This window comes from Sus scrofa, chromosome 17 (assembly GCF_000003025.6).
Source record: "Sus scrofa isolate TJ Tabasco breed Duroc chromosome 17, Sscrofa11.1, whole genome shotgun sequence".
Taxonomy (NCBI): Eukaryota; Metazoa; Chordata; class Mammalia; order Artiodactyla; family Suidae; genus Sus; species Sus scrofa.
This window is the reverse complement of record NC_010459.5, coordinates 48324646-48336759: the sequence shown is the minus strand read 5'-3', so window position 1 is coordinate 48336759 and position 12114 is coordinate 48324646.

Here is a 12114-nt window from a genome sequence, read left to right as displayed (position 1 = left end):
CGCTCTTCTAAGCCCTGTAGGTAATTATTACTAAACAGGTAAGACCCATGGAGGGCGGACTCTGTTTACCATGTGGAGCCCCGTTTTAGAGACGAGGAGCCCAGTACTCACAGACGGGGAGGGCCTGGCCCAGGGACGCAAAGCTTATAAAGCCCGGGACCGTTTCACACCCACCTGGCCACGAATCTGTGCAGAACAGGACAGTTCGCATTCAGAGTGGAGTTTCTGGGGGAGTGTGGGGAGGAGAGAGGAGCGGTTGGCCAGAAGGGGAGGCAGTTCAGACAGATGGCAGAGCTGGGGCGCACGGTGCCTCTCCGGTAGGTACCCGTGTGTGCGCGTCTGCACGTGGCAGCAGGGGCATGGGAAGGCAGCGCCCAGTACACAGGTCAAGAACTAACCTCCCACCTCCTGCTTCAGGCAGCTCAGAGAGCCGGCTGCTGTCAGAGGGGGCGGCTGAGTGCTGCATCCGTCAGCCAGCCAGCCGTCATCCTGCCCCCCCCCGGGTCACGAATCAGCAGCTCCACTTACCTCCTGCCAGCAAGCGCTCTCAGGCCAGCTCTGTCACTGGCCGCTGAGCCTTTGGAAAATGTAACCCTGTCAGCCCTCACTCGGAGGCAAGCGTGTTCACGCTTCAATGCGCTGCACCCGCGTGGACCCGCACGCCCACATACTCCGACCAGCACGTGATGCGGACACGTGTGTACCTTCAGACATGTTCCTAGCTGGGGGCACAGTGCAGACACATGCACACAGAGCGTTTCCCTGCAGTTCTGCCCATGTGGTCACGTGCCAGCATGCCATGCATGTGCTAGAGACACCCTCTCACGTGTGCACTCAAATTTGTACACAGAGCAGACATGTGCCTTCCATAGCTGTGTTCTCTTACATGCATGTACATACATGTCCACGAATACCCTTCGGGCGGGCCATTACATTTCCCCATTCAGGCACGCACTCGTTCACAGACTCACATGGGTCCCCAGACCCTCCCATGCAGGTACCTGGTACCCGTATGCTTATCCCCTTGGACCTGCCTGTGCATATGAACTCAGAGCTCCATGCACACGTGCACAATGCAAATGCATATTTGCATGCATGCGCAGGAAAGCATGTGTAGCCTCAGGAAGCATCAGGTACAAACTCTACATTCAGCTGCATCATGCCCATAGGTGTGTGTGCATATGTGAGCCCGTAGGTCTGTGTGTACATAATATACATGCTCACAAGCATCTAACTAAAAGGCGTCCTCCAGCAAGTGCTCGGATCCACAAGGACACACACACGTGCCATGATATATACCCCCCACGTGTCTGCCTGTCTACACGCATGTACCTCCACTTCCACACCACGTGTCCACAGGCACCTCACCACCTCTGGTCCACGTGCGCCTTCAGGTGGGCCCACCATGGTCCACCCATAGCCGTGCCACGTGTGTCAAACTCCGCACACAGGCATGCACGCAGATAGCCACGTGCCTCTGAAGCCCATCTCCACACGTGTGTGGGGTTAGAGCCCTGGCACGTGGGAGCACACACTTCCCCTCTGGGGAGCTGCCTGTCCCAGCCCCAGATTGTCAGGTGTGCTAGGGACAGCAGGCATGCTTCCCACACACAGAAATCGCCACTCACGCAGAATTGCATCTGCTGCAAACTTCTCATCTGCTGTGCAAATGATGATTAAATGTTATTGTGCAAGAGAAAACGGCAAGGAGGGATTCATTAGCTTTATTGTCAGAAAGGACTCCATGGGCTCCAGCTCCCATCTCCGAGGCTGGCTTAACCCCCTGTGCGCTGGGAGCATTGCGCTTGTAGAGAATGACGGTCCCAGAGAGAGAGATCCCAGTGCTGGGCCCATGTGAGCCAGCTGGGCGCAGAGAGCCCTGGGGAGAGAGTCACATGGGTCCAGATTCATCACCTAATCTCTCACCCCTACCTTGTCCCAGGGAGGTAGAAATACAGAGGCCATGGCCCCTCCTGGAGGCACAGGGTTCTCAGATAGAGAAGGGCCTTCCAGGCTGATGAAACAACTTAAACAAAGGCTTGAAGGCTGGGAGACATAGTAGCAGCACAGGGCTTGTCCAGAAATACTGGGCCTTGACAGGTCAGATGGAGGACAGGTTGTAAAGAACCCAATAAACCCCTCCCAAGACCTTGGCCTTTTCCCAAGAATGAAGGGGAACCATGAAAGCTATATGGAAAGGGTGGACCTGTAAACTACAGGGCGTCCAGTTACATTTGAATTTCAGATAAATAGCAAACAGGAGTTGTAGCATTAGTATGTCCTAGATATTGCACAGGCCCTACTTATGCTAAATAATGTATCATTGTCTATCTGAAATTCACATTTAACCGGAATCCTGTATTTTTATTTACTGAATCTGGCAACACGATGTATGGATTTGCATTTTAGAAGGATCACTCTGGCTGTCATGTCCAGGGTAGATCAGAGGATGAGAGGAGAGAGAGGGAGACCAGTAAAGAGGTGAGGAGCTCGCATTCTCACCTTCTTTAATCAGAAAACCCCCAGTTTTTAGCTGGGCCCATGGCCATCTACAAAGACCGCATTCCCCAGTCTCCACTACAACCCTGTATCACATGGACTGAGTCCTGTCAACACAATCCAAGCAGAATTGTTAAGTGGCAGCTTCTGGGAACACCTCCTTAAAAGACTGTTGACCCGTGCGTTTAGCCTCTGTTTCCCACTCCTTTCTCCTTTCTGCTGGCTGAACACAGCTAAGATGGCTGGCACTCAAGCAGCCGCCTTGGACCATGAGGGCACATGCTGACCCTACGGATGCCAAACTGAACTAGAGGGAGACTTGGTTCCTTTGAACCTCATGGAGCCACCGTACCAGCCCTGAACTGCCCCCATCCACACTTAGTTTACATGAGAGAGAAATACACTTGCAACTTGTTGACGTTACTGTTACTTTGGTTTTCTGTCCAAAGAAGCCAAGCCTAATTCTAAGCTGATATAAGAAGCTGATATAGGAATCTCAGAGAGAGAAGCTGAGGCTTAAACCGGGGGCAGCAGTGGTGGATTTGAGGAAGACCCAGCGGGAGCTGGCGATTGACGGGATGTGGAGATGGGGTGGGTAGAGCAGGTCAAAGGCTTCAGGCTTGAGTGACAAGGACAGAGAAGCTGGTAATGAGACAGGGGACCCCAGCAAAGCCTTGGATCAGGGATCATGGGAAGTACGTTTGGCTTGGGACATGTTGAATTTGAGGGACCTGCAGTCCATGTGCACAAAACAGGGAAATTCAGGGCCAGAGCGCAGCAAAGAGGAGAGCTACCTGAGAGCTCTGCAGGGCAGCTCAGGTCGTAAGAGCAAGGGAGGGTAGAGTGATCCGAGGGTCAAGGGTGAATTCCGAGGAAGCATCAGAGGCAGGTGGAGGGAGGGGAGCCACCAGGACCTCAGTTTTTCCAGCTGCAAAATGGGAGCCAATGAGAGGGATGACCTAAATGGTTCTAAACTTCCTTCCTGATCTCACATTCAAGAACTAAGGCGTCATCTTAGACCATGTATTTCTCCTCCTTGTGATTCAGCTTCCCCTTTGGAAAACAGGGCTGAAAATGGTACCTACCCCATGTGTTGTTTGGAAGACCGAGTGACCCAGACTGCACTAGCCCAGCCCTGGTCTAGAGTGAGAGCAGGATGTGGACGCAGGGGCTCGGCGTGGGTGAAGGGGTGCTGGAGGGGAGTCCTCTTTCCCACTCCAAGCCCAGAAAGAGGCTGAAAGCCTGGGAGCCCTCGCTGAGACCTTTAGTGGGCACCTGCTGTATGCAGAACACAGCCAGATGCGGAGGTGGGGGGAAATGGGGAGGAAAAGATGGGCTTACTTTTGGAAAAGTAATAAAGCCCAGCCTTGCCAGGAGAGTTTGGAGGAAGCTAAGATCTGGGGAGAGGGGAGAGGGACAGAGGTGGGATTGTCCAGCCCAGAGGAGGGACTGATGACCCGAGGCCTGGAGGGCGGTGTGCTTAGCACTGGAGGGAGCCTGCCGATGAGAGCATAGGCACCTGCAAAACGCGTCTGCAGGAAGCCCGAGCGAGCTAAAGAGAGAAGCGCTTTTTAACACGTCACATCCATCAGTTTCCCGGGACTGCGGTAGCAAAGCAGCAGAAGCTGGGTGATTTAAACAACAGAAATGTACCATCTCATCGTGCTGGAGCCCAGAAGTCTGAAAGCCAGGTGTCAACAGGGTTGGTTCCTTCCGTGTGGGTTTGTGGGCCCAGCTGAGGTCCGTGTTTGCGAGGCTAGGTTGAGGAAGGATTGCGAGGGCCAGGCTGCCCTGCAGGCGTCTGGATGGTTGTCTTCTCCCCTCGGTGTGTGTCTGTCTCCCTGTCCAAATCTCCCCTTTTTATAAGGATGCCAGTCGTATTGGATTAGGGGTCCCTCCAGCTCTATGAGCTCATCTTAGCTAATCACATCTGCAAAGACCCTGTTTCTGCACAAGGTTACATGCGGAAATGGTGCAGCTTAGGACTTCAGCATGTGAATTTTAAGGGGACAGACATCCTCCCCCACACCAGACTCAGCACCAGCTATCACCAGAGACCCGGGCCTTCCTGGGCTCTTTCACTGGGACCATGCGTGTCCTCCAGCCTTTGGCAGAAGCTTGTACTGTCTGAGGGAGGAGACCATGGGACCCTGATCATCAGCTGGGTTGGGGTTGGGATGGGGCATAGTTTTCTTTTCTTTTTTTTTTTTTTTGTCTTTTGTATTTTCAGGGCCACACCCATGGCATATAGATGTTCCCGGGCTAGGGGTCACGTCAGAGCTATAACTGCTGGCCTACACCACAGCCACAGCAACACGGGATCCAAGCCATGTCTGGGACCTACACCACAGCTCATGGCAACAGCAGATCCTTAACTCGCTGAGCAAGGCCAGGGATCGAACCTGCGTCCTCATGGATGCTAGTTGGGTTCATCAACTGCTGAGCCACGACGGGAACTCCGGGGCATCGTTTTCTCCCATCCTCTTCCTTCATACTCATTGATTCCCTCAGAACCTCACATTTAACCACCGACACACACACACACACACACACACAGACTTTCTATTCAGAGCACACCCCAGACAACCCTTCCATAAGCATGAAGGCACACACAAAGACACACACACACACACAAAGTCATTCAGCAGAACCCTCACACACAAAGAATCACACACATATGTACACATCTTCACAGTCACAGAGACACACAGACACAGACCACAACTCACACATATCCCCTACATGCTGGCTGGCTCCCCCACATAGGCAGAGGGACCATCAGCATCAGTGCAGGCACAGGGATAGGACACATCTCTGGTCTCCCAGTTTCACATAATGCAGACCTGCTTGTGCGTCTTCACAGGCCCTTAGAGCCACACACAAAGACACAAAACACACAGACCAAGGCATTCCCGTGCACACACACCCACACAGGGGCCATCTGTACACATAGGGCTTTTTAATCCTGCTGTGGTTGGCAGACCCTGGCGTGCACACGCCATCCCGCTGGCCCCACAGCACACCATCCACTCCCTGGTAATTGGAGGCAATTTAATCCCTTTCCTGCCCAGCCAATCAGAGGCTCCACAGAGCAGGCAGCCATCAGAATGCCCCACCATGAGGGCAGCGAGGAGAGAGCCCCCTCCTGACTCTGGTTTCCCCATCCACCTTTGCAGTTGAGATGGGATTTACAAACCTAGACACACATGCGCACACACGCATGCATGCTGAAGTCTTGAGACTGTATACACACACACAATCACAGAGACACACAAAAATGCATGCATACCCAGAACTACACATAGAGGCACAGGAAGATAGCTTACACAACAAATATAAAGGCACCGTGAGATCGATGGTGTCTGTACCTACAAAGACACACCATCTCGGTGGTGCGAGTGTGTGTCCATCTTTCCAGGAGCTCTACTAACGCGCCTGAACACACAGACATATGGTGACACCTCGAGATGGAGGCCACGTATACACAGTCATGCAGTGAACACCCTCCTGAGGTCAGAGGGACCCACAGTGGCAGTGAAGAGGTACAGAGGCACCGAAGCATGGAAGCAGGTGTGCACAGGGCGTGCACACACACAAAATGCACAGGACCCTCACTGGCCCGTAGCATGTCACTCAGAGGCCCGTGGTCCACGTCCACTGAACCCAGAGATGGCCTGCTTCCCTCCCCTGCCAGGGTGATTTCCCAGGGGGAGTGGGAAGCCGAGACCCCACCTGTCAACCTGCCGTTTGTCACTCCATCACGGCCGGTGCGCTGACATTCAGAGCCCGGCGCTGAGATGATCGCATTTAGCTGTAATGTACCACAGATTGCACTGACATTTGGAAAATATTCCACCTCGGGACCCATTCAACTTCAAACTTTTTTTCCTGGAAGAGGAGAGAAATGGCAGAGAGGGGGCAGCGGGGGGCCTGCCGTGTTCTCAAAAGGAGCTGCTTCCCAGCCCAGCCCCCCAAAGCTGAGACTCCCAGCCCCTCCTCCCAGAGACCCTGGGGACACCGGCCTTCCCATCTGCTTCTACCTGGTGGGGGAGGGGGAGGAGGAATGGAGGTTCCCAAGGCAGAGACGAGGTTCCAGGCCATCCAGCAAGTCTTCACAGAGGATCCCCGGAACTCTCTCCATCAAGTATGAGACCTGGCAAGAGTGACATGCTACCAGTAGGGCACCTACAATGCGCCAGGCCCCCTTCTAAGCATGACCTCATTTGCAATCAGCACAGCCTTGTGAGGTAGGAACTGTCATTGCCCATTTGAATGATGACCGAGCTGAAGCTCAGAGAGGTGAAGTGACTTGCCCGAGGTCACACAGCCAGGAAAGGCTGGAGCTGAGATTTGAACCCCAATATGTCTGGCTCCAGAACCTACCCTTTTCCCACTTGTGCATGGGGAACTTGTAAGCCGGGTCGTGGAGTCAGGCAGATGCTGAATCCGCCCGGACTCTCTCACTGCCTTTCCCTGTGTCTTCTTTCCTCTCCCCTTTCCCTCTCTGCTTCCTTTCTCTCCCTTTGCAGCCCCTCTCCGCTTCTCTAAGCAAAATGAGTGCTCCCAGAGTGATGGCGCATGGTCTGGGATGGCTTCCTGGAAAGGAGGAGGCGGCCTGAGCTGCACCTGGAGACCCAGAGGAATGAATGGGTGGGATTGACATCTGCAGACTTGATGAGCAAGCCTGGCAGAAAAGCCTCTGGAAGCTACTGTCTTTTGGTGGATGGGATCTTTGGATCCTTGCTAGGTGACAGCTGCGTTGAGCCAGGGCTTGGATGGGGGAGACTGGCCTGGGGTGGTCCAGGTCTCTCTGAGGTTGTGCCCAGACTGGGACCCAGACAGAAAGGCCATCTGAGTAAACTAATGGCAACCAGAGATGTGCTTTCCTGTCCCCTAAAGGGGAGCCGGCAGAGAACCCTGCTTAATTGAACTGGGCGGTCATGGTGGAAATCCAGGCAGGGTGATGGGAAAGAGATACTTTGAAGGCGGGGTAAAAACGACATGGTCCCAGCTGGTCCAAAAAGAGATAAAAGTTGGAAGACTGTCTCATCTTCAGATGAGCTGATGAATCTGCTTAAACAACTTGGAGCCCAACTTCCCAAAAGGCAAAAGAAAGTTAGGTTAATCTACTCTAAATGATCCCTGAGCTTCTCCGGGTTGGTAATCAATACACACACTCTCCCGCTCTCTTCATAAGTAGTTCTCAGTAATTGCAAGAAAGAGGGCTTGGGGTGGAAAATGACATTCTAGCCACTGCGAGAATCCCTGGCAAGGGGATCAATTGGCCTCCAGTTGGGAGGCCAGGCCTGCAGCTGGGCAGAGGCGATGAGAGGGCCACCGTCACATCCCATTGCGAGCCACAGGGTCATCCTGAGGTCTGCCTGCCTGCAGGAGCTTTCATTGACTGGGGAAAAAGAGCCTGGATGGGGAGGGGAATGGAGATCTCCAGGAGCAGCTCCCCCCAGTGCCCATCACTGATATCATCAAGAGCTCAGCAAGGTGCCCACCCTGGATGCCATAGGAGCACCATCCATTACCAGTTTCCTTGCAAGCACATCAATGCTCAGCACCAACACCCTGAAGGCACCATCAGTGCTCACCAGTGAGGATTTTGGGGCACCGTCAGGGTCCATCACCAGTGCCCTTGCAGGTCCATCACCTATGTTCTCCCGAGTACCCATCGGTATCCATCCCCAAAGCTCTTGGTGGGCATCCTCACGGATGTCCTCGAGCATAGGGACTGGGTCCTTTTTGGTCCTCCCTCTACTGCCACTAGCTACGGTGCCTGGCACATAATAGGAACTCCATAAGCATCTTCTGGTTTTGTTTTTGATTTTTGCTCCCGGCACGTGGAAGTTCCCAGGCCAGGGATCGAACCTACACCACAGCAACAACCCCAGCCACAGCAATGAGAATGCGGATCCTTAGCAGGCTGAGCCACCAGGGAACTCCAATCAATAATCATCTTTTGAATAGGTGAATAAGGGCGTGGATGTGCTTGGGAAGGATGGGAACTCCTTTTTCCCATTCACAATCCTACCTCGCTATCCTCGGGGCCCTTCCCAATCCCTAGCCCAGGAGACTGCTCCACAACTATCTGTTGGATGGATGAGTGGGTGAGTCGATGAATGGATAGCTAGATGGGTGGATGGATGGATGGTGGGTGGGTAGATGGTGGATGCACCCATGGAAGAAAGAAAGGGTGACTCTGTGAGCCCAGTCAGTGCCTGCTGTAATTCCAGGCAATCAACCTCCAAGACCAGAGTTCAGCCCAAAGTAATCCCAAGAGAGAAGACAAGCGTGCCTTCTATCCACCCCTAGTGGTTCTGGGCCTCCCATGATGGCTTCACCTGCTTCCTTCCTCTACTGTAGGGATGGGAGTGAGGAAGGAGATGGGCAGAGGCAGGAAGAACCACTCACCTCCTGGCCTTCCTCTCCCTCCTCCCACTCTCCAACCCGAATACAATTTTCTAGAATGTCCCCAGGTCCTGGAGGGAAAGCTCATTACCTGCAATCTGCCCATAAAAACATCAGTAGCTGCCTGCCGGCTGGGCAGCCCATTACCATTAACTCAGCCTGGCAGCGGGGTGGGCCGGGAGCCCGAGGCGGGGGTAGGCAGGCTGTGAGGGCTCAGCGCAGCCTCTCTGAAGACCCCAGCTTTGTGTAGACCCAGCCTTGACCTCTGGCAGAACCGACAGCCCGGTACTTCCCAGAGGGCCATCCCAGGATGGAGAATGCTCAGGCTACCTCCCGTTTATGTCACACCCATGCATTCCAAGCCCTCAACACGCTGCTTGTGATTATTATGAAATAACAACATCAACAACCCAGGTTGAGGCCCCCTTGGTTCCCGGCACCCCCCGGCCCGCCTCCCCCCATGCAGCCCCGCCCACCATCCAGCAGCACATCCACCACACAAATCACTGCCACGGATTTCTTGGAAGGCAGCTTTAGGGATTTTGTGATTTTTTTTTAGTTTGATTCTAAATCCTGGTTTATTCTTAGCATCTTAAAAGAAGAAGTAGAGATGTGGAGGCAGGCTGGATCCCTTCTGACACCCTTCTTGCTCTTTCACCCTACGTCACCCCCCAAACTTAGCCCACCTTGCAGATATAACTTGTCTCCTCCCACAAAGGGGGTGGCACCAGGACCTCTGTCCCGCCTTGGGATGGGACAAGGGGTGGGGGTGAAAGACAGTGACTCAGGAGGCTGTAGAGGTGCCATTTCCTGGAACTGCAGGAGGACCTATGGGGATGACCAAGGCAGCTGGGGACTCTGATGCATGAGGGGGTCCCAGTGATCACTGCCTCCACCAGAGAGGGTCTGGCTGCCTCCCGGAGGCCACTGGGTCCAGGTGGAGTCAGGCAGCGAGGCCTTCCCAGCTGAGTGTTTTAAGCTCAGGCTCTGGAAATGTTGCAGCTGCCACTCCTGCTACGACCCAGCTGGGACCCACTGACAGCATCTTAATTTCAGCCCAAGCTCTTTTCCAGACGGGCTGCTAATTAGGGCTAATGGGCAGCTCTCCCCGCTGGCTCCGGCTGCCTCCTCCTCCTCTATTAAAGCGAGCCACTGAGCAGGGTCGCTGGGCTAATGCCCCAGAGCCCCTTGGGTGAGTCAGTCCTCTGGGTTAAGCATCTCTCTCAAAAGTCTCTTGTCCGGGGTGAACTTTTTTTGTTGCTTTTTCATCTGACAAATTGGAGGTGGAAGAGGGGGTAACATTCATCCAGGCAGCAGTTCAGTGACCGTGTACCCACTTCCTACTTTATGCCAAGCCTGTGGGAGGCATTGAGGCCATACAGATAAGCTGAACCGGAAGCCAGGTGTTCCTGAATTCCAAACTTAGTTTAATTTGATCTGGCTGTGTGACCTTGGACAAGTCACTTCACCTCTCTGAACCTAGGTCTTTGCATTTACAGAATAGTCCCTACATCACAGAGACGTTGTAAGGATGAGATGGGATGTGGTAAGCTGAACACAGGGGCCAGCACCATGGCAACGAAGCTGGCAAAAATCTAAGAGATCATAAAAGGCCATGCGTGCCATCTTGAGAAGCTGGAACTTCATACCCAGAGAGCAATAAACAGTAGCTATTATTCTTAACCATGCTCATTTTGTTCCATGCATATTATCTCCAACATGCACAATTTTTTTCTTTTCTTTTTTTTTAATTAATTTATTATTATTATTATTATTGCTTTTTAGGGCTGCACTCATGGCATATGGAAGTTCGCCAGATCCTGAACCCACTGAGCGAGGCCAGGGATCAAACACACGTTCTCGTGGATACTAGTCTAGTTCCTTTCCGCTGTGCCACAGCAGGAACTCCTCCAGCAGGTACACTTGTACAGCACTCGCTCTGTGCCGGTCAGTGTTCCAAGTAATTCATTTCATCTGCACAGCAATCCTACAAGATGGTGTGAGTATTATCCCCATTTTGCAGATATAGAAACAAAGACACAGAAAGGTCTTACCCGTGACTACCCCAGTCAGTATTTAGTTCTCCATCGCTGTGTAACAAATTAGCCCAGCATTTAACAGCTTAAAACAATAAACATTTATTATCTCATGGTTTCTGCAGGTCAGGACTCCAGGCACAGCTTACCTGGGTGCCATGGGTCCTCGCTGCTCTTGGCTGGAGATCATGGTAGTTCCTTGCCATGTGGGCTTCTCTATAGACCACAGAGCAGTTTACAAAGTGGCAGCTGCCTCCTCTATATTGTATTTATTAAACTCAAGTCACTAGGTCCAGCCCTCACTCAAAAGGAAGGTACTCTTGTCCTTCCCATCGTGGCACAGCAGAAACAAATCCAACTAGAAACCATGAGGTTGTGAGTTCGATCCCTGGCCTCGCTCAGTGCGTTGAGGATCCAGCCTTGCCATGAGCTGTGGTGTAGATCACAGATGCAGCTCAGATATGGCGTTGCTGTGGCATAGGTCAGCAGCTACAGCTCCAATTCGACCCCTAGCCTGGAAACCTCCATATGCCACAAGTGCAGCCCTAAAACGACCAAAAAAAAAAAAAAAAAAAAAAAAAAGGAAGATATTCCACAAAGGCATAAATACCAGCTGCCACCACCCCATTGGGGGCCATCTAGTGAGTATCCAGCACGGCCAGTAAATCAAGGACTGGGGGCATGAACCCAGAATCCCTGTTGTGAATCCAGAATCGGGTTAATATCCCAGCTCCACAATTGTTGCCTGAAAGAAGAGAAATGACCCCCCTCCACCCTTCCCTCCTGAAGCTCTCCACTTAGAGCAAGAGAGACAGGCAAGTAAGAGAGTGTGATGGAAGGTGTATTAGCAGCAAAGTGGAGCAGATTAAGCGAGACGCCTTTCTGGAGGAGGCGATGCCTGATCTGAGAAGCTGAAGACAAGGCGAAGTTGGCCAAGCAAAGAAGCGTATGGAAGGGAATCTGGAAGCTGGAACAGTGTGTGCCAAAGCTCATGGGAAAGACTGGTGCTTTGCATGAAGGCCAGTGTGTGTAGAGGAGGAAGGGAGCCTGGGTGGATAAAGAAGCAGCTAGAAAGATTAACAGAGACCAAGTCATAAAGGGGCAGGTAAAAGAACTTGGATGTTATTCCGAAGAACTAGGGAGCCATGGGCGGTTGTCCACA